This window comes from Trematomus bernacchii, unplaced genomic scaffold (genome assembly GCF_902827165.1).
Source record: "Trematomus bernacchii unplaced genomic scaffold, fTreBer1.1, whole genome shotgun sequence".
Taxonomy (NCBI): Eukaryota; Metazoa; Chordata; class Actinopteri; order Perciformes; family Nototheniidae; genus Trematomus; species Trematomus bernacchii.
The window spans coordinates 8,073,862-8,096,611 of NW_022987656.1; the positions used below are offsets into that span (position 1 = coordinate 8,073,862).

Below are 22,750 nucleotides of genomic sequence, written 5' to 3' on the forward strand. Positions count from 1 at the left end.
TACAGCTGTGACCACATTAATTCAGTATTACTGCGCTATTAGTCACTAATAGAGTGGTGCAGTGATGATGTATTTCTGTAGGCCGACCCGAAAGTCAGCATTGCAAGGACTCTCAACAGAAAGCAATGGGGTTTTTATATGAGATTTCAGAATATTGCTCCAAAAACATTATTTGGCAATCACATGTTTACACGTTTGTTCACCACTTTCAGATATTTAAAGAGTAGACGAAACCAACATGAGTCGCATAGCTTTGCATTCCCACCGCTAAGCTAAAGGCGGCTAATGTTAAGAAGATTTACCTTTAATAGTCTAATTTAGTCACTTGTTAGCAACTGCCATTTTTATGACACATAGAAGCATAAGGGGTGAGGAGAAACACTTCAAAATTATTTGCTGACGTATTTTAAGCCCTAGAACTAAATGTGAAAAAAAATCTTAGGTCGCATTCACACCTAATAGTTCGCTTCTCTGGTGCGCACCAGACGACAGTTTGTTACATTGTTTCATTTTTCAGAAGGTTCGGTTTGCGTTCACACAGGTAAAATTCAAACGGACTATAAACTTTAAACACAAGTCATGTGCTCGGAAATGCTGTTCAACAATTGGTCAGACATTAAGGGGGTAAAAACGCAAATCCCGGCAATTTCTACCGGAGCCTCCACCATGGAGCATCCGCAGGTTATTTTCATGCTGTTGTTAATCTGGAGAGCATATCAACAGCAACGGCGCATATGATTATATAATCAGACAACGTGCGATACAAAACATTATAACACATATAATGAGAGACGTTCTGCAGTAAGGAGGGGGTTTCACCGACAGCAGGTGGCTCTGACTTTTATGTATAGTTTTTAGTTTGATAGTTGTTTTTACTTTACACAACACTGTTCAACACTTCATTCTGCTTCACTCTTTCGCTAACGATTTTGAAGACACCCGCGTTCTTGTGACACGTAAATACTACGCTTCCTATGTTTTGGTGCGGACTGCGTTCACACCAGCGATGAACCGCTCCAGAGTTCACTAGCCAGCGGTCCGAGACCACCTATTTTAGCGGACCAGAGTCCGGTTGTTTAGTTCACTTAAGAGGTCTCGGACTGTGTTCACACCGACCCAAACAAACCGCACCAAGCGGCTAAATGCACCAGGGTTCGATTCAACCGGACTATAAAAGGCTGGTGTGAATGCGACCTTAAGCTTGTGTAAACCACAGACCTTATTTCAGGAATCCAAACCAAACTTTTCTGTAGCTACTGATATTGTCATAGTAGTGTTATCATTTTATAAAAATGTAGCTGGGTCACACTGTAACAAAAGTGGGTAAGTGAGTTAGTAGTTGCAGATTGGAGAAACATATGTGGTTATAATCAGTATTTCTGTTAGCCGGTAAAGTCCGGGAAATGTAAATCTCTCTGGTCAAACATTCCGGTTATTATATTTAGCTTTAAGCACAATTTAAAGTGTTTTGAAAATAGTCTGACTAGACTGGTCGGCACCAGGCCACAAGCGTGCAGCGGGGGGCCGTCGCTCTGAGCAGCGTCCAGTTACTCTGCTCCAAACATCCTGCAGGTCCGCTGCAACTCTCACTACTTTTAAATCCAGACTGAATACTTTTCTTTTTGCCGCTGCTTTTGATTAAACTATTCATATCTATCAAATCAAATCAAATCAAAGTTTATTTATAAAGCGATTTTTGGTCGGGCCAAAGTGCTGTACATGTAATAAATACTACAATCACATAAAAACACATTACTACAATCACAATAAAAGACAATAAATTACAACAGATATATAAAAAACACAGGGAAAAGTCAGGAGTCATGCTCCACTCTGACTAAAAGGCCAGGGAGAAGAAGTGTGTTTTAACCTGTTATGCACCGCCCCCCCCGGTACCGGGCGGATAAACGCGTCATTTGCAGGAAACAACGTCTAAGGAATCTTAATATTTAATAAACTATGAATGTTTTATATCCATGTAATGGGAAGAAACTCAGCTAACTGATCTTTTTAATTTTTTTTCCCAAAAAAACCCCATAATGCTAACACTCAGCCTCTGAATTAGCCACGAGCGAAAAAATGCTAACCTATCACTGCTCCTAAACTCACTCATAACTCCCTTATTATTTATCCTAGATGCACAGCCAACCCATCGATTAGCATCACCTGGAGACACAGAATCGTTGGGTGCCCACCTCAACACTCAGTGATAAACATTTGCGACTCTATAAACGAAAACGTACATCAAAACATGTGGCGCTAGGTAGCTACAAACGCTAACATGGCTTACCTTGGTCAAAACTGGTCTTCAATGGCATTAAAACGTTAAAAAACGATGCTGCAGTTAATCCATAGGTTAATCCAATGTGTCTGTGTCCTCTTTGAAATGATTTCTGATAATCCATAAGCAATAAAACTGCTTTTTCGTTTCCAGATGTCAGAGCGAGAAATCGCTTCACTCTGGTGCAAACCTGCATGCGCGAAGCCCCCACCGTTTGTTTTCACAATGAGTGTGTGTGGGGGACTCCCCCTTCGATTCTATTGGCTCTAACGGTCAAGAAAGGAGGTGTCAACCATCAAATCGACCAAGGGGGGCCAGAGATATGAAGAAAAAAAAACATTTTCACACCCAAATCACCTCAGAGGTGGAGTGGTTTTGGCTAAACCTCTCTAAAAAGGTCAAATGTCACTTGTTTTGCATCAATCTTGATACAGGGTACTTATTACATGTTGTACTTTGGATTCCTAAAGCTTTTAGTCTACTAACCCATCATCCAAGGGTAGTTTTCACTATAAGTAAAAAAGAATATTTGGACGGACACTATAATTTACAGTTTTTTACTATGTAAAATCTGAATTTTCTTTAAAATAAAAAACATCTATATTGATTCTGACTTTTCTACATCCAACTCACAGGTTTATCATTACTTTGAGAAAAAAGATTATTAATTTAACCCTTTTAGAAGGGAAGATATGGTCATTTGTTCTGGGAATGTCATTTTCGAGCCTGAGACCTGAAAAACAGGCTCAGAGCTTAACAGGTTAAGAGTAGATTTAAAAACCCCTAGGGTCTGGGCCGACCTCACATGGAGGGGCAGAGTGTTCCAGAGCCTAGGGCCAGCTGCTGCGAAGGCTCGGTGCCCTCGGGTTTTGAGCCTGGTCTTGGGCACTATCAGCAGCAGCTGGTCAGCAGACCTTAAAGCTCTGGCTGGGGTGTAGCGCTGGAGGAGTTCAGCTATATAGGCCGGAGCCAGCCCATTTAGTGCTTTAAAACAAATAAAAGGATTTTAAAATCAACTCGGAACCGAATTGGAAGCCAGTGCAGTGAGGCCAGAATTGGGGTAATGTGGTCACGCTTTTTGTGGCCAGTGAGAAGACGTGCAGCTGCGTTCTGAACTAGCTGCAGGCGTTTAATTGACGCCTGGTCCATACCCACGTACAGAGCGTTGCAGTAGTCCAACCTCGAGGTAACAAAGGCGTTAATAACCCTTTCCAGGTCTTTAAAAGATAAAAACGACTTGGTCTTGGCCAATAGTCGTATTTAAAAAAAGCAGGTTTGGCTGCTGACCTGCTTATCGAATTTAAAAGCGCTATTGAAGGTCACTCCAAGGTTCAGAGGGGAGGATATTATTTTTGAGGGAGCCCAGAATATCAACCTGGGAGGCTGGAGGTTGGGGTCCAAAAAAGATAACCTCAGTCTTGCTCTCGTTGAGGTTGAGGAAGTTTTGGCTCAGCCAGGATTTGATCTCTGCTAAGCAGTCCATCAATAGCTGTAATGAGTTGACATTTGAATTGAGTGGCAGATAGATCTGTACATCGTCGGCATAACAATGGAAGGGGATGTTGTGTTTTGTGAGAATTGAACCTAGGGGTAGTATGTACAGTAGAAAAAGGATGGGGCCCAGAATCGAGCCTTGGGGAACCCCACAGGTAAGAGGGGCTTTGGCAGAGGAGAAGGCACCTAGCTGCACTGAGAAGCTACGGTCTGTCAGGTAGAACCTGAACCATGCAAGGGCAGAGCCTGTGATGCCAGCGGACTGTTCAAGCCGTGACAGCAGGATGCTATGGTCCACAGTGTCAAAGGCAGCTGTCAGGTCTAACAGCACCAGGACAGCTGGGCTACCTGAGTCGGCGGCTAGGAGCAGATCATTAAAAACTCTTAAAAGGGCTGTTTCAGTGCTGTGCATGGGTTTGAAGCCAGACTGAAACTTTTCATGGATTCCATGCGTGGTTAAAAAAGACTGCAGCTGGGCGTAGACTACTCGCTCCAGGGCTTTAGATAAAAAAGGTAGCTGGGAGATGGGCCTAACATTTGCGAGAATGGAGAGGTCAAGATTTTTCTTTTTAAGTAGTGGCTTAACCACGGCATGTTTGAAAGCAGCTGGGACACATCCTGAGCTAAGAGAGGTGTTTATAAGTAATAAAATACTTGCTCCAACTGATTCGAAAACATCTCTAAGAAGGCGAGAGGGAATGCTGTCTGAGGTGCAGTTTGTCGGCCGCAGGTGCTTGACTACATCCGAGAGAGTAGAGAGGGATACAGGCTCAAAGTGGTCGAGGACAGCAGGGCACAGAAAAGGAGCAGGATCTGGGGTAGCACTAGTGTGGGCTAGCCTAAGAGCAGATACTTTTTCAATAAAAAATGTAAGAAACTTATCACAGAGAGTAGTCGATGGCACAATAGAAGAAACATCACAGGGATTAATGATAGAGTTGAGGACATTAAAAAGAACCTGAGGTTTATGGCTGTTTTTGGAGATTAACAGAGAAATGTGCTCTGTTTTGGCTGCTTTGACTGCCGTAAGGAGACATGGAGTTTATCCTTTTTCCATTTTCTCTCTGCACGCCTGCAAGCGCGTCTGAGAGCATGAGTACAGTCATTGAGCCACGGCTCTGAGAGAACTTTGGTGCGTCTAAGCGTAAAAGGAGCAACAGAATCCAGTATTAGGGTACATGTCGAATCAAACATGGAGATAAGCTCATCAGCATTAAAAGCACAGTTCACATCTAATTTACAGATCGGAGAAGCATTAAAAACATCAGAGAACTGTGAGGCAGTCAAGGGGTTAATCGAGCGCAGACGACGCACAGGGGCACGTGATTCGACTCCTGCGGAAGGGATCGAGGTTGTAAACAGAACCGGTAAATGGTCTGAGATACGCGTTGCTGCACATATTTCATCCACAGACAGGGCCGTATCCAGGATTTCATAAATACCGAGGTCCAAACATGATAAGGGGGGTTCGGGGGTATACCCCCCCCTGAGATTTGGGGGATTTTCATGATCTAGTTAGGTGCTTTTTAAGTCCTGTGGGGGGTCACAAATTGGATAATATATTGATTTCAAACCATGTCAGTGGGCTGCAGCATCAATTATTTTTGAAAGTGTAATGCATAAGAATCAGTTGATTGTTACTATTAATGATCTGGACATGCAGAAGAGGCTAAAATGATCCCAAAACATTGTCAACATTCATTTTCCATGTCTCTCTCCTTTCCATAACCTGCAGCCTCTCTTCCATCTTCTTTAGTCTCTCTGTCTTCTTCCTGTTCATTACTCTCTCTGTCCTCCACTCTTTCTCTTTGTTCAATCTCTCCCTCGTTGTTCACTTTTTGCTCCTTCTCGCTTGTCGCTCCTGCCAGTGAATGAAAAGCAATTCAGCAATTTAGTTAATTTCACTTGTTTGTTTACATTATTTTTTTTATTTAAATCTGTTTTGTTTGATTCTCAAAAGAGAACAAAGATGTAAGCACATTGTGTGGTTTTATACAATTGTATGTTATTATGACATCATAACTGCAATAGATATATGTTGTTTTAAAATTATGCCTATTGTCTATAGTGTAAATGAAGACTATTGTTATAGATAGATAGATAGATAGGTAGATAGATAGATAGATAGATAGATAGATAGATAGATAGATAGATAGATGGGGTTATTAAGCCTACATTCTTTTGTGTGACTGTACCTGCAGTTCCTCCCTGACTTCCATCACTTTCTCTCTCTCTCTTTCTCTCTGCCTGTCCTGTCTCTTCCGTACCAAAGCTGAGCTTCGACTGACGTAGTCTTTTCATTATATCTGAGTCAGTGTAAAAAGAAAACAATACAATGTTATATCTTCAATGTTTACTCAAATTGAAATGAAAGAAAAGCATTACAACGTTTGTTAAAAGGTAATCCTTCTGACATTGGATGAATGTAATTAACTGTAGCTCTCTAGCTAGTTTATTCACGCAATTTAAAGCAAAGTATAGCCTATAGCTGCAATATAAGTTAGTGTGCATGTTGTCGGACGTCCACTGACTAACGTAGAGCGTTCACACAGGATCTGCTGGTCATATGATGTCCTGTGAGGAACAGAAACACAAGCAGCCCGCTGGACTCAGATCTCTAGATACCTCATCACTCCTCCGCTGCTCCGATACAAGTCCGGCCCGGGCTGCGGTGGTTTGTTGATACATGTCGTCTTCTTCTGTTTGCTTTAATCAAGGCTACGTAGTTATGCAGCGCCCCCATCGGCAGTAAATGGAAGTACTACAAAGAACCCCGTTTAGTGCAGTTATTTCACACGTTTTGTTATATACACAGCTCGGAAATTATTACCGAGGTCCGGACCTCGGTGACCTCAATGGTGGATACGGCCCTGTCCACAGATACAGACAGTCCAAACGATAATACTAAGTCCAAAGTGTGTCCTTTTTCATGTGTTGGGCCAGCCTCGGACTGAACGAGACCAAAAGAATCAAGGAGATTTAAAAAGTCCCTAACCAGAGGTTTGGACTCGCAACACGCATGGACATTGAAGTCTCCGGAGATCAAAACACGATCATATTTCACCATGATCCCGGACAGAAAGTCAGAAAAGTCATTTATGAAATCCTTATTGCACTTTGGCGGACGATACACGACTGCGCAGAGTATAGGCGAGGCCGGGTTCAGTTCGAAAAGCTGCAACTCAAAGCTAGCATAGCTAGTTACAGGGTGAAGCAATCGGCATTGGAGGCTAGCTCTAAACATTGATGCTATGCCCCCACCATGGCTGGTGGTACGGGGGGAGCTGAAGAATGTACAGTCGGGAGGAAGAAGTTCAGAGAACGGTGTATACTCGCCAGCGTGGACCCAGGTCTCCGTCAGAAACATCAAATCCAGATTACGAGAGGTGAAGAAGTCGTTTAGCAGGAACGTTTTGTTTGCTATCGACCTAGCATTTAGCAAAGCCATGCAAAGTTTTCGCTCCGGGCTTGCCGAAGGTGTAGTGCGTCTCAGCTGACGAAGATGTGCGTGTTGAACGCCGCGCGGACCAGGAGCAGTCAGTCGGGCAGGAGGAGCTGCCAGCGGGCCCAGCAGAGGCCGTAGCTCCGGAAAGACAGGGCAAATCCACCGATCCCTCACATGGCGTGCAGCGGGAGGGCCATGACATCTGATGCGTGGATAAGTCCCAGAAGAAGCCGTCAGGTATGCGTTTTGATGGACCAGTGCACCACCACGCTTTCCCCGTCGTCGAAAGCGCTTTCGGCGAGGCAGGATGCAGGGAAACCAGCGCAGGTAGGTGGGTATATCCGACAGTAGAGGGGGGGGGGGACGATTTATGGTTGCCAGATGTAGGTTTGGGCAGCAATATAAACTCCAATGAGGGTCTGAGGTGGAGGAGAGCTTGGCGATCGTAGACGAGCAGAGCAGAGACATTCTGACAAACATAAAACAAAAACAGGATAGCTAAAGGTAGAGAGCTGAGGGAGCGGCGAGCCGACACAGGCGCCATCTTCCCACACTGTTCACAGCTGTACGGTCTCTCCGTAACAAGTGCACTGTAACTATTATTCATGTATTTCATATTTCATTTGATGTTTTATGTTTATTTAATTATCTTAGCTTTTTAATGACTGTTTAAATGCAATTTCACAATGTGTTTCCGCTGCACTATTTCTTAATGCTCTTAATGATTGTCATTTTTGCGAAGCACTTTGAATTGCCTTCAAAAAGGAACGGTTGAAAGGTGATGTATAAATAAACTTGGCCTTGCCTTGTCTGAGGACAGAGCGCATTCCAGAATTGTATATTCAAAGGCGAAATTACACATTTGCAGTTGGTCTAAGGGGCTTTACACATGCCATCTGTGCAAGTCATGGGCGTGCTTCGACAATAATATCACTGCAGACATCGCTCTGCGATTATGCAGTCTTAATTTTCTCAAATTTTAATTTCAATAACATATAAATGGACATGCCTTGATGATGTCACTGAGGTCTGCTGACAGACTCCTTCTGGTCGTCCCTAAATCGAGGTTAAAGCAGCGAGGAGACAGAGCCTTTGCTGTTGCAGCTCCAAAGTTATGGAACGAATTACCCCTCCAACTCTGCCTGTTTTTAAATCTCGTTTAAAAACCCACTTCTTTTCCCTGGCATTTACAGGCCAGGTGACACTTGTGCTTTTAAATTTGGGTTTTTATCTTACTAGTGTTTTGTATTGTTTTTACGTCATGTAGGAGAGTGTTTCAGTCTGTGGCTTCTGATCTGGTTTCATTGTCTCGTGTTTTACATTTGTTTCATGTCCTGTCTGTTTTTCATGTATTTATGCTATGTTTTTTATATAGTTGTTGATGTACAGCACTTTGTTCAACTCTGTTGTTTTTAAATGTGCTATAGAAATAAAATGGATTGGATTGGATGTCATTCATTAAAACCTTCTTTATTAGTTTGTTTCAAGCCCAATAATAAACACACGTACTAATCAACCAGAAGTTTCCCATTTGTCCAGTAAATGGAAATCTTAGCGGTCACGCTGACCGGCATAATTTGTTTTTTTAATGGAAACGCTGGTTATAATGTGACTCCCGTATGATGAGGACTTTTTTGTTTGCCTAAAATTCATTGGCATCTTCAACAATCATTGCCTGTGAAGCACCAAAGGCAGGAGAAATCACGTCTGTGAAGGCACATTAATTTGAGTGAGCCTGGCATCTGTGTGTTGCTTGGCACACTGCTGAAGAACTCCATTGATCGGTGGAGGAATACATATTTCTTATAAAACTGTAAGCAGAAATCCTGAAATTGGAAAAGTTCTGTTTGTATCCAAGGAATTATACCAAAGACTGCATCTACCACAATGCACTCTAGTACAGAGTTCTAAGATGGTAGATAGTAAAGGTTTTTCATCTTATCAAATATACTTAACATTTATTCCATTTTCAATTGTTCAAAACAGGTAGAAGCATAATAAAGCATTGATTAAGATCTTTCTAAGACAGCGTTGCCTTGAGATGTGTGAGTAGCAGCAGTTGTATTGTCCTCAAGGTGAAGCCTGCTCGTTGCTCCAGGGTTAGACACAGAACAGTGAGCTGGCAAACTGAGGAGAGTTATGCAGAGATAAATGTGAAGTAAAGCCCAGAGCACGCTCTCTGTACTCCTGATTCCCCAGCAGATACTCCTGCTGGGAGCATAATTAAAGAATGAATATGGAGCAGATTGGAGTGGATACTGCTGGGATATAATTAGGTCCTCATCTGAAACCGTGAACAGCTTTCATCATGTCAAAAACATTCTGCTGTGTCATACTTCTATGATGGGGGGTCATCCCAGCCCCAGTGCAGGGGGAAAACAGTCATCTATAGAGATAAAGTTTGTGTGTACCTCACGTTCCTCATCTGAAGGGGGCATCTCTGTGGCTCACCATGCAATCTCTCATTAACATATCTACAAAGCCAGGGCTTCAAGTTGTGATTAAATTATTGGAGCAAAGAACTGGAAACACAAGTACACAGGCAACATTTTAACTGATGTCCGATACTGATGTATTGGACGTTACAGCCAATCAGCTGACATATGCTAAGACTCAGTATTATTGTTGTTATTATATCTTTATTGAACATGACCATGCATAAAAATACATTAATCTCAAAGAGGAGAAATGGTATATTCAAGATTATAGCTAAAAGCTCATTTCCATCTGCAGTCCCTGTGCAGGTATAACAATTAAAACAAATGTTTTTGATGGTTCTATTGTTAATGAGTTCCTAATACAGTATGTTTAGATTTAAATATGTTATATTTCAGTTTTCAACCAATGTTTTTGGAAAGTCAAATTGGTATCCAAGATCATACCTAGATATTATACCTCGTTTTGTTGGTTTAAGCTGTGGATACACGGTTTGTTTTTGTTATTAGTAAAATACATAGTCACAGTTTGTTTTTGTGTGAAAAGTAAGACACAAAATCACTTAGCCATTGAGACAACTTTTTACAGCATTACTGAGAGCTGAGTGGCAACCAGCAATTTTCCCCTGAGTGTAGATGACCGTGTGGTCAGCATACATCTGCATTATACCGAGTGAAGCAGCCCCCCCAGGGCCATGTGCCTGTGCTTGGGAAGAAGGGAGAGAGGAGAAGTAAAGTCGTTAGCCGCGTTCACACCAAGTACTTTCCTGTACTTAGTTCCGGCACTAAGAGCCCTGGCGCTTTTAACCCCAGGGTACTTAGTACAGATCGCGTTCACACCGGAGTACTTTTCCCTGAGGGAAGATTACAAGTACAGTAGGTGGCGGTAAGCACCTTAAAGTTGTTTGCAACCCGCTACAAAACAAGAGAAGAAGAAAAACTGATACAGGATCTGTTTAATCGCCATGTCGGTTTTCTTTATTGCACTCTCAAGACATAACATTAAATAGAAATATTTTAAATGTAACTAAAGTGTCAGTAAACATTGTCAATATAAAATAAAGTGTCAGTTGTACTATATAATAACAGTAATAACAATATAAAATAAACTCCCAGCTGTAGGGAGTCTCAGCAGCAAACCCACCTTTATTATATATCTTCCTGAGAGCCACTGCATCCGTCTGCCATAAACACTATGCAAACATACATGTTAGTTTTGGCCCATAGTGGACTCCATGTTGTGTTGTGTGAAATGGGGGGGAATTAAAAGTTTAGGTCAAATAATATTTAAAATTATATAAATTGTCATATTTGTGTATGTGCCCCTGCCATTCCCCCACAAGGTTGCAACATTGATGATAAATAAATGACAAATAAAGCTTTGCCAGTTTATAACCGATGAAACATGATGGTATCAGAATAATCACTTACATGTGATGTATAGGATGCTACACAGGTCACAAAAGATAAAGTGTCAGGAGAAATAAGCTTAATCGCCATGTCGGTTTTCTTTATTGCACTCTCAAGACATAACATTAAATAGAACAATTTTAAATGTAAATAAAGTGTCAGTTGTACATGTCAGTAAACATTATATATAAAATAAAGTCATAACAGTAATAACAATATAAAATAAACTGTCCCAGGTGTAGGGATAGTCTCAGCAGCATGCACACCTTAGTGCAACGTTGTGTGTCGTGTGTCAGTATTTACAAAAACTATACCAAATAAACTGTTATTAAATGCAGTTTGTCGCTCATCCTGCCGCTGCGCCGACGCTTCCTCATGGCGCAGCGCCCACACTTCATCCTGGTGCTGCTGGCGCTCCATCTGCTGCTTGAACACTTCTGCCTGGCGCTCCATCGAGGTGAGCATCTTGTCCTCCGTTTCCTGGGCCTTGGTGAACAGCACCATCTGATCTCCACGCAGCGACTCATTCACCACGGCACGCCGGTCCTCCAACGCCTGGGCGGTGTCAAAGAAATTCGCATCCCGTGTCCGCTTTCCTAAGAGGGGAAAATAAGCAATATACAAGATCTTAGTCGCCATGTAGTTTTACAACATACTAGGAATGTGTTTTTTGTATTTTCACAAATAGAATTAAGGTTTCACAAATCTGAAACTGTGTTATAAAGAATCTTTTGACTCTCTGGGATAATCCAGTCCAGATTTGATGAGTGTAGGTATAGTAGTTTTAGATCAGGACCTGGTCTAATGTGGTCTACATGTAAAAAAAGCACTGAAATCTCCCTTTTTTGTATTTTCACAAATAGAATTAAGGTTTCACAAATCTGAAACTGTGTTATAAAGAATGTTTGGCCTCTCTGGGATAATCCAGTCCAAATAAATCGGCTATGCAGCGATTCAAGAGGTTCAAACACGGAGGATTGTTCCTTTTTGAAGAGTGCTTCATGTATGCTTGAACTTTGTTTAATGTTGTTGAGGCAAGTTAAACATAAAATATGATGAATATTATGAAATAAACATGATTGTGAACATCAGTTCGATGCGTAACGTTCTTTCAAGACAAAGTTATGCCGCGTTTCCACTACACAGCCTCGCTCGGCCCCGCTCGGCCTCCTTTGGCCGCGCCCGGCCTCGTTAGGACCAGCTCACTTTGTGGCGCGTTTCCATTACAGTTTAGGAACCGGGTCAGTATCTATAGTAACAGTGTAGGCGGAGCGACGCTGCTTAAAACTGCCGTGACGTCATCTTCAATGCGACACAACAATGGAGATGTGAAAGCGATCGTTTGCTTGTTTTTTGCTGTGTGGTTTATTATCACAAGAAATAGACAAGAGTTGTTTCGAAAGAGGCGACGTATAGCAAGACGAGGTATAGAAGAAGCTGACGCGAGAGTTCGGGCAGTCCTCCTACGCCGCAGAGACTACAGGACGACTCGAATCACTACTAACTACAATGCTACTTGGTAAGCTAACGTTCGCTAACTAGCAATGTGTTTAGGCTCACTCTCCCTATACGACCAAAGTATTTCAAGTATTTAATTAATTGTAGCTACCACTTTTACGTATTAAAATATGTATGCTTTTGTTTGTGTATTTCAGAAGTTACCGACCGAGCTACCGAGTGGTGGAATGTGATTGTTCCATCTTTCACACACTCAGTGGGTGGAGAACTTCAGGATGCCTGAGGAAAACCTACGTGTAATACCTAAATATTCATTGTATTGTATTGAACATAAATACATCTTTTCTTTTTCACATACATGTGTTTGTCAAATTATTTAAACCAAAAAAATGTTATCAGAATTGACTATTTAGTAAATATTTGAATTTCAAGCACCAGTACTGCCCCCATAATAATAATCTAATAAATTAAGCAAATATCAAAGCAAACTATAAACATAAATACAAAAGTGTAAAACACAACAGAACTATATTCATAAATGCAAGTGTAAAAAATTGTTAACATGGATGGAGGCTAAAGTATCCACAGCATAAAATAATATGATTATGATGGTTTGTCTGAAAGACACAGCCTCAAGGTTCAAGGTTTTTTATTTTGTCATACGAACATAGCTAGTGTAGTTATGACAATGAACATCTTAGGTCACAGGCTCCTCCAACAGTGCAACACAATAACCCAGATCAACAGAAATATAGTGCAAGTAAATATTAAGCGCTGTGCACCGCTCTCTTTGTATAGGTGTTTTCTTTTGTTCTCTTCTCTTTGAAATATATAAGCAATGTGTTTGAGTCTAGCACAACGAGGGTATTACAATTGAGTAATTTTTCTACATGTATTTATCATGTATTCTTAATACCATTATGTAATGTTATGTTTTAGAGGAGGACCTCAAGCTAGCAAACTCAATTTCAAACAGTATGCAGAGTTGTCCTGCTAAAGAGTTAAAATGTATTATTTAACCAAGTATTTATTCTCTTATTTGCTTTAATTGCAACAGATGATAAAGGTTTCACTGTGATAAGTATTCTCTTAAATCCATAAACCCCTGTACAGTGCTTTGTGGACGATGGTGTTTATGATATTTCTGACTGCAGAGGGACGCCTAGATGATGCCATCTTTCTGTGCGATCGCTGGTGGGTGCAATTATTTATCAACAAGCAATAAGATAAGACATGGCATTGATTCTGCTGGGCCAGTTGCCGTTCCTGCAGGGCCAGATCCTCTCCTCCTCGGTTTGTGCTGTTGATGCAGAGGACGTTGTGTCCTCCTCGCTGTTCCTCCTCGCTAGTCCCAATGTAATCATCTAGAACAGAAACATGACTTGTAAATTCCACAAACTACTGCAGCACAATACTATAAATAGCAACAACAACTATAGAAAAGACAAACTGAACGTAAACAATGGCACATATGGTGTTAGCAAACAATAGCTCTCGCTAATGCTATCTGCCTAGCTAGCCTTCGGGGCTCCATCGGGGTTGTCGAACATAAATGTAAGGATAAAATAGACTTATTTGTTAGAAGTGAGCTTTAAAACAGATAGGGACACAAAGCAGGGACACAAGCAGGGACACAAAGCTTTCAAGCAAATAACACAGCGTTAGCAAAAACGTACCATGCAGACTCCAGTAACGCCGTTGGAGAGTCCAGTGTCTGTGTAGAGACCTCCTGAAAGACTTTGATATTGCGAGTTGTCCCGTCGAGCACCCGCTGGACCTTATCATCTGCAATATAATGGACGTCGTCACTTCCTCGACCGACCATGGTGTGCTTTTCTTTGCCATTGTTGTAGCTCCTCCGTTAACAAAAATGCTGTTTGTAAAAATGGATTATCTCGCGCGCAGATTGTGACGATTCTCTCCGACCAATCAGCAGCCGAGAGCGTTGACGTCACAAACACAGCCCGGTTGCCTCTGGCCCTGGCCCCACGATTTTATGAGGCCAGAAAAACTGAGAATTAGGACCAGCCGGCCGGTACTAGGCCAAGTGGAAACGCAACCACAAACGGGCCGCTGACGTCACAGCCCTCTTAAACCGGGCTGCGCGCTGTAGTGGAAACGCGGCATTACAGTGTGTGTACCTTTGCGTTTGGTTGCTGGTAAGGAGGACGACAAAGCGCTGTGATCTAGAATGCAAAGCTCACTTGTTTCCAATCCCGAGAGTTGTCCATCCTCGCCTGAAACAGACGATTAGTGCCATGAGTTAGTGAAGCAAATTACAGAAACACTGCACAGTTATTCACAAGTCAAAACGTTTTCATACAGCGGAGAATATCTAGCTAGCTAGATGTAGCTAGCCGGGGCCGGTGTTAGCCTATTATGGCTAGCATGGCTAGCTTGATCTACTGAGCAAATAAAAGTACATCTGAGACCATTATTGTGCAGATTAAAACCCCAGTGCATGTAGTTGATTTTACCTTCATCGTGGTAGTCATCGTTGGCCACTGAATCCGCCGTTTGTAGTCCTGAGTTTCTTTATATTTAGCCGACTGTGCACAATTCCCAGGTCGAGTGAAAGCTACTGAACTGGCTTCAGTAGCATTCCCTGGGTCGCGTCCTCGGCGTAGATCTCCAGAAGCGCCGACACCTCCTCATCATTTCTTGATGCTTGCCATAACTGCTTTCAAAAACAAACACAACGCACGGAGCGTTGTGTTTTTGTAGCGAGGAAAAACAATGGCGTCTCCACACAACATTTTCAGAGTTGTACGGGCGTGGTTTGCAATTCGCCCAGCCAATCAGCACTGGGGAACTTTTGGAGCACTTTTCACCCACAGAAAAGTACGCTCTCTGAGCTGGCTCTAAAAATGGGGGTAAAAGTACCCGAGATTAAGTACGATTTTTGGTGTGAACGCGACATAAGGGGTACTCACGGAACTAAAACGCGAAAAGTACGGTGAAAGTACTCCGGTGTGAACGCGGCTAATAAGAACTAAGGGCCAAATAAATACATTCCCTGTCACAGGGCATGTAAATACAAGTTTTTTCTGGAGCCTCAACTGTTGCTGGACTTCAGTGGTGTTGTTCACACATTGATTTTATGCATTCACATAAATAACATGAGCCAACTGGGAGCATAACTGTCATATCACATACTGTATCTAAACTCCTCTTAATATTACAAATAAATACATTCATTAATTAATTCAACGTGATTTTAAAAAAAAAAGATAGTTTTGAAATAAATATAAAAAACAAAAATGTCGTAAGACCAGTCCCGCCCACCTCTACCTCCAAACAGGGTGAGCAGTAAGCAATGTTGTCAGGAAGAAAAAAAGAGGGATTCAATTACACATAATGCAAAATGCATTTGTATTGTATATATCAAACATAACACGTATTCAACCCACAGCAGGTTGTGGGATGTTTTCTATGTAGCTCCAGACCGGCATTTGACAAAGAGATGTGGTTTTCTTTTGAGATTAAACATATTTCTTTCCAAAATCATGCAGGAGGACATCTCTTTAAACCACATGTATATGGGGGGGCTCTGCACTCCTCCATAAGAAAGCAATACATTTATATATGGCAATCATGGCCAGTTTGATTGGGCACACTTACACTGCATCTAAAAGCAGCATTGTTTGAGTAGCTTAGATGAAGACAAATAAATGTCACGTTAACTTCACCTCTCATTATTTCACTTGTTTACAAAATCAAAGGCAGCAGTAAGAGAACAAAGTAGACAGCACACTCTTTCTATTGGTGACGTTAATGACGTTGTCTTCGAGAGGTATGTTTCCAGATTTATCATATCATTGAAATATCTGCCTGTTGAAGTTTCCCAACCTCTGTCTAATAGTTCTCAGCACACAGCACAAAAACCCTGCAAACAAAACCCAATTTTTGAGAGAAAACTCATTTCCCTGCTTCTCGTGGTTTCCTTGCGTCTCTCCATGCTTCCCTGGTGGGAGGGACTAGTCGCAGGGAAACGACGCAAGTGAGGGACGCAAGGAATCCATTTAACCGAAGTGAAACGCAGCCATTGACTTGACGTTCTATGATACTACTATTTTATGAATCATCATTCTTATAGTTGTTTTCATTGTTGTTATCATAATTGGTCAAATTATTTCAGCTGTTGTTGTTGCTATTCCTTGTATGACTGATATTTTATAGTTAGTAGATTTGTATTGACATCCTCCTCGATGTACCTTTACATATATGTTTGCATTAGCACATTTTTGATGTTGTAATTTATGAAGTTGAATATTCTGTTCAAACAACATCTATTGCAGTGATTTTCAACCAATGCATCGTGAGAGATCGTCACTTGTGCCGTGGGAAATTGTCCAATTTTACTTTATCGTTCAAAAATCATATTAGTAAGTTGCTGAAAGTCTGTGCCTGCAATGCAGTGGCTGGCTAAGTCATTAAATACTCCTCCATAGCAGTGGGTTGCTGTAGGTAAAACAGAAATGTGTCATTTTGTAACTTTTTTAGTTGTTTGTGTGACGCAGGATTTATTTAATGTAAAAAATGTAACGCGGCTCAAAAGAGGTCGTATAAACACTGATCTATTGAACTCCTGTCTGTCCGTGGAGAGAGACAGGTTCTTCCACTTCCTCCTTTTCTAATGCCAGTGGTGAATTGACATGCTCCTGTGATGGTAACATGTCTCCACACAACCTATACGCCATGGTTAAATGTTAAACATACATGTCGAAGGCACTGTGAATCCCCATCTTAACTATTTGTGAAAGTTTACCTTTATTGAGACGTCCGTCTCCTGCGGAGGGGCACATAGCTGCGCCATTGTAGGGTGGATGGAGCTTTTCATGCAGAGAGCCATATTGGCAGTAGCTGAGGTAGGAAAATCAACTCTCAGAATGGTTAAGTGGACCATTGTGTTCTGCTCCGACAGAATCACAGAAGGAAGAAAATAGTTGTGTTTGCAAAGCACTCTTCTCGTCAAAACTGACAGTCAAGTCCATAACGCCTGAAAATAGAATTCAGTTCTCATTTTCTTTGGCAACAAGTGTAGCATGCAGTGCTTCCACAGCACTTTTGGAGCCATCACCTTAATAAGCACTATGAGTCCACAGTGTTTCCCACAGAATTTGATTCTATTTGTGGGGGCACCGCACCGCACCGCACCCCCCCGGCAAGAAAAGCCAAAGGCCCCTTAACCTATTCGGGTAGCCCACGCATCCACCCCCCCCTCAAATAACAAAATGCATGCGAGTTCATGGCTACTGTAGCAGACAACGTTCTTGTTGCTCTGTGTTGCGTTGTTAATGAGTGAGACACACCGGAGTTGAGGATCTGTGGGGTTTATTCTCCCAAGAATATCATTTACAAATAAGACGCCTTATTCCAAAGCGACTTACAATGACCAATTACAGGGACAATCACAGGGACATTCCCTAGAGTAACTGAGGGCTAAGTGCCTTACTCAAGGGGTGGTGTTCCAGGCGGGATTTGAACTCGCAACCTTCCGATCATCAGCCCACCTCACTATCCATTAGACCAGGGGTTCCCAAAGTGGGGGTTGGGAGATGATAACATTTTTTTAATCAAATAAAAAAAAGTTTAATTATTATTATTGTTATTAATAATAACGTGTGCATAGACATTTTTACAGGGCGGAATGGCCATCAGTAGAATTTCCCTGCAGCGAAGGTTCACGTTGACAATTCACTAGCACCCCCAATATTACGGAAAACAATGGGGTTGATTGATTGATACATTTTATTTCGAACAAGTAAAATAAATAATTACAAAACAAAAAAATGTTTGCAGTATATAGTCATGTAAGAGAAATCAAAACAAAAAATGACATTTACAACAACAGCATTAGCAACATAAACAGTCCCACATCTAGTGTTCGAAAAGGAGTGAGAAGAAGTATAATTTATTTAATCTCACCCCCTTGTCCTTAAATGATTTATTTATAATCTGTAATCTGCAATAATTATCATTATTATTATTAATTATTATTATTATTATTATTATTATTAATCTGCTTTACCTGTTGATTGACATATATACATATACACATATGTACATACACACATATGTACATACACACATACATACACACACATACACATATATACATATATGCACATACACACCTACATACTCACACATATACACATACACATAGTCAAACACCTTCCCCATCCCTGTAACTCGAGAAAATAATGTCTCTGTATTTCCTCTTGAACTGGTTAATGTCTGGACATCGCTTTAGCTCCACATTCACACTGTTCCATAGTCTCACTCCACAGGCTGAGATACAAAACGTTCTTCTGGTTGTACGGACCCTATGAATTTCGAATTGAAATTGTCTCCTTGAACTATATCCCCCCACTCGTTGAGTGAATACTTTTTGGATGTTTCCTGGTAAAACATTATTATTTGCCTTAAACATGATTTGTGCCGTTTGGAATTCTACCAGGTCTGTACATTTTAACAATTTTGACTGCAGGAATAATTTGTTAGTGTGATCAAGGTATTTGGCATTGTGAATGATTCGTATGGCTTTTTTTTGTAGAATAGATACTGCATGTATAGAACTTTTGTAGTTATTGCCCCAGATTTCAGCACAGTAAGTCAGATATGGTAAGACTAGTGAACAGTAGAGAATGAGAAGTGATTTCTGATCTAGAACTTGTTTTACTTTGTTTAGTATGGAAATGCTTCTTGACAGCTTTGATTGTATATGTTTTATGTGTAATTTCCAACTTATTGTGTCATCTATTATTACCCCAAGACATTTCATTTCATGGACTCTTTCAATTTCAACCCCATCTATTTTTATTTGCATTTGTGTTTTTGTTCTATGTTTACCGAACAGCATTCATTTTGTTTTACTCAAGTTTAATGATAGTTTATTTTTGTCAAACCATGTTTCAAACCATTTCATTTTCTATGTTCTCCACTAGCTGTTCTAAATTCTCCTCAGAACAGAATATATTTGTATCATCAGCAAACAAAACTAGCCTCAGTACATTGGATACTCTACAGATGTCATTGATGTACAGTATAAACAATTTAGGACCCAACACTGACCCCTGGGGGACACCACAAGCAATGTCCAAACATGAAGAACAGTCATTTCCCAACTTCACATACTGCTGTCTATTGCTTAAATAGCTTTTAATCCAGTCTAAAAGGAGGTCACCAAGTTCTACGAACACGCAATTTGTTTCTATTTGTTATCATAATCATTTGTTAACTATTACACATTGATTAACACATATGACTCGCTGAAGGCTATTTTTCATCATCTGAAAGAAAGTGGTGCAAAAATGTTAGCATTTTACAACTTCTAACCTCAGGTGTTTTACTTTGGCAATTGCATTTATGCTTCAAGAATCATTAAAGTGGCGTTAATATGTGTTGCCAAAAAAATATGTTTTTAAATATTCTGATATCCAATGGAAAGATCCCGTTGGTCTTTATTGAACTTCCCGGTCGGACTTCAAAAATACGTCATCACTGCACCACTCTATTGTGTATGTTAATTATTTTTGAGTAATCTGAAATGAAAACCAATTTGTAGACATAACATTTTGGTCACATATATTGGGTAAACACAAGGCCAGGGGACCCTTGTTCAACCCATGTTTGTTGTAGAGATAATAATGTGTGTGAGTGTGTGTTTGTGTGAGATTCACCTGTGGCATCACAGTTAGGGCTTCTTCTGAACTAGGCCACATTTGGCCTGAATTCAGTCAATATTTCACCCATCACATCTGTGTTAGGGAACACTTGTGTACATTTCCCCTCTGTGGGACTAATAAAGGTATTCTGATTCTGATTCTTAGCCAAGGGCATAAACAGATCTCCTGCTAATTCTTCTGTGAAAGGAGGTGGATGTCAGATTAGGTTCTCTCTGTGCACACACACACACACACACACACACACACACACACACACACACACACACACACACACACACACACACACACACACACACACACACACACACACACACACACACACACACACACACACACACACACACACACACACACACACACACACACACACACACACACACACACACACACACACACACACACACACACACACACACACACACACACACACACACACACACACACACACACACACACACAATTTGGTTACCCTGAACTATCCGCTTAAGTAACCCCTGATAACATGTGCACTCACCTGTTTCTGGAACTTTTCAGCATGTGGAAGTGTTGTAGCTACCAGCTGGACCTGCTCATATAAATCAACAGATTGTCATTCAGGACAAAACTGCTGGGATATCATCCTCAATTAGAGGCGTGTGAAAATGAATAATTGTTCACCTCATGAATCTACTCCTCGCCTGGCAGGAGAAACCTGGCACACTACGCACATGGAAAGCTCAATCGTGACTACATTATTCCTTCACCAACTTTTGTCAGTGAAACGCAGTTATTTGTTTTTCTCTTTGACAACAATGATGAATTTGTTTCACAAAACACTAAACTCACATTAGCTGTGCATGTTTATTACATTTTACTTGTTAGATGCTTTTATCCAAAGCGTCTTACATACTCAATACTGTGGACAATCCCCACAGGAGCAATTTGGGGTGAAGTGTCTTGCCCAGGGACACAACGACATGCTGACTGCTATGGGGTTTGAACCTGTGACCCAACACCAAGGCTCTATCCACTGCGCCACATGCCTGTTTATCTTATATGACTGACTCCAATCTGTGAAGCACTGCGGCTATCTTTAGCCCACTTATATCATCATGTTTAGACCAATGGCCATGTTAATGTGAGATTAAGTATGAGAGCATTTTATGTATTTTGATAATAACATTTAATCCTGCATCTGTTCTATAGAGATGCTTTTTTATTATAGTTCTACTGTATGCTGTGTGAGTTGTAAGCAATGCCTCAGGTACCGATATAAGCAATACAACATTTACAAAAATATTCAGCTTGGTGCTTTCTGTTTGCCCTTATGGAGTTTGCGGCCTGCTGTGTTAAATAACTCCCTGTAGTATAGTTCTTTGTTGATACTTAGACACATTTTGTGGAATGCATTCCATTTCCCCAAAACTGTTCCAAAACCGACTTCAAACACATTTTTTAATTCATCCAAAACTGGCTCACAAATAGCTTCTGGTATGGTGGGTACTGAAAACCCATCACATACTGTCATGGTAAACTTGGGACATTACTTTAAAAATAATTGAATCCTTGAATTTTTTGTTCAGTATGCTGATCAATCTTGAGTCCTGAATTACATTATGGCAGTTACAAAAGTGACCAGTAACAGCTACCATTCATCCATTCACCATCACATCATCAACTGCTTATCCAGTGGTGGGTTGCAGAGTTCCAGCATAGGGTCCCAAACTTCTCTTTCCCTGGCCATATTACCCATAATCCCTCCACCTGGGCCATTCATGACCAAAGGTGAGAGTAGGATCCAAGTTAGAGCGGTACATTGAGAGCTTTGCCTTCTGGCTCCAGCTCCATCCATTCATCCATTGTCAACCTTTTATTCGGAGACGGGTCACGAAAGTAGAAGTTCCAGCAGGATGACGCAAACATCCCTTTCCTTGGCCACATTAACCAGCCCTGACTTGGGCATCCAAGGTGCTTCAAGGCTAGCGTAGATATATAATCCCTCCACCTAGTCCTGGGTATGCCCCTTGGCCAACCTGGTCCTGGATATGCCCCTTGGCCCACCTGTGGTCCTGGGTATGCCCCTTGGCCCACCTGGTCCATGGTATGCCCCTTGGCCTCCTCCCAGCTGGACGGGCCCAGAACACTTCCCTAGGTTCAGGCATCCTTAATAGATGCCTGAACCATTTCAACTGGCTTCTTTCTAGGCAAAGGAACAGTGGCTCTACTCCGAGTCCCTCCCGGATGGCTGACCTTTATTTCACCTTAAACCTAAAGCTGCATTCACATAAGCAATTTTGTCTTTTTTCTCTGCGAGGTTGGGCTCAGAGCCTTCCGGCGAAAAAGCCAGTTATGTTTTGTTTCTATGGTTACATCCTTTGCTAGCTTGCACCGCTACATACAACTGTCATCTGATTGGTTGTGCGTCGTAAGGTCAATGGTAATCATATATATATATATATATATCTATATATATATATATATATATCATAATATATCTATAATATAATAATATTATCTATATATAGATCTATATATATATATATATATATATATATTA

General features: G+C 41.2%; 1 protein-coding gene across 1 annotated transcript in view; it reads left to right on the forward strand.

The window, feature by feature from the left end:
• Window positions 1–22,750, forward strand: part of rragd (ras-related GTP binding D) — a 97,962-nt gene that overhangs the window by 68,105 nt on the left and 7,107 nt on the right. The window lies entirely within an intron of this gene.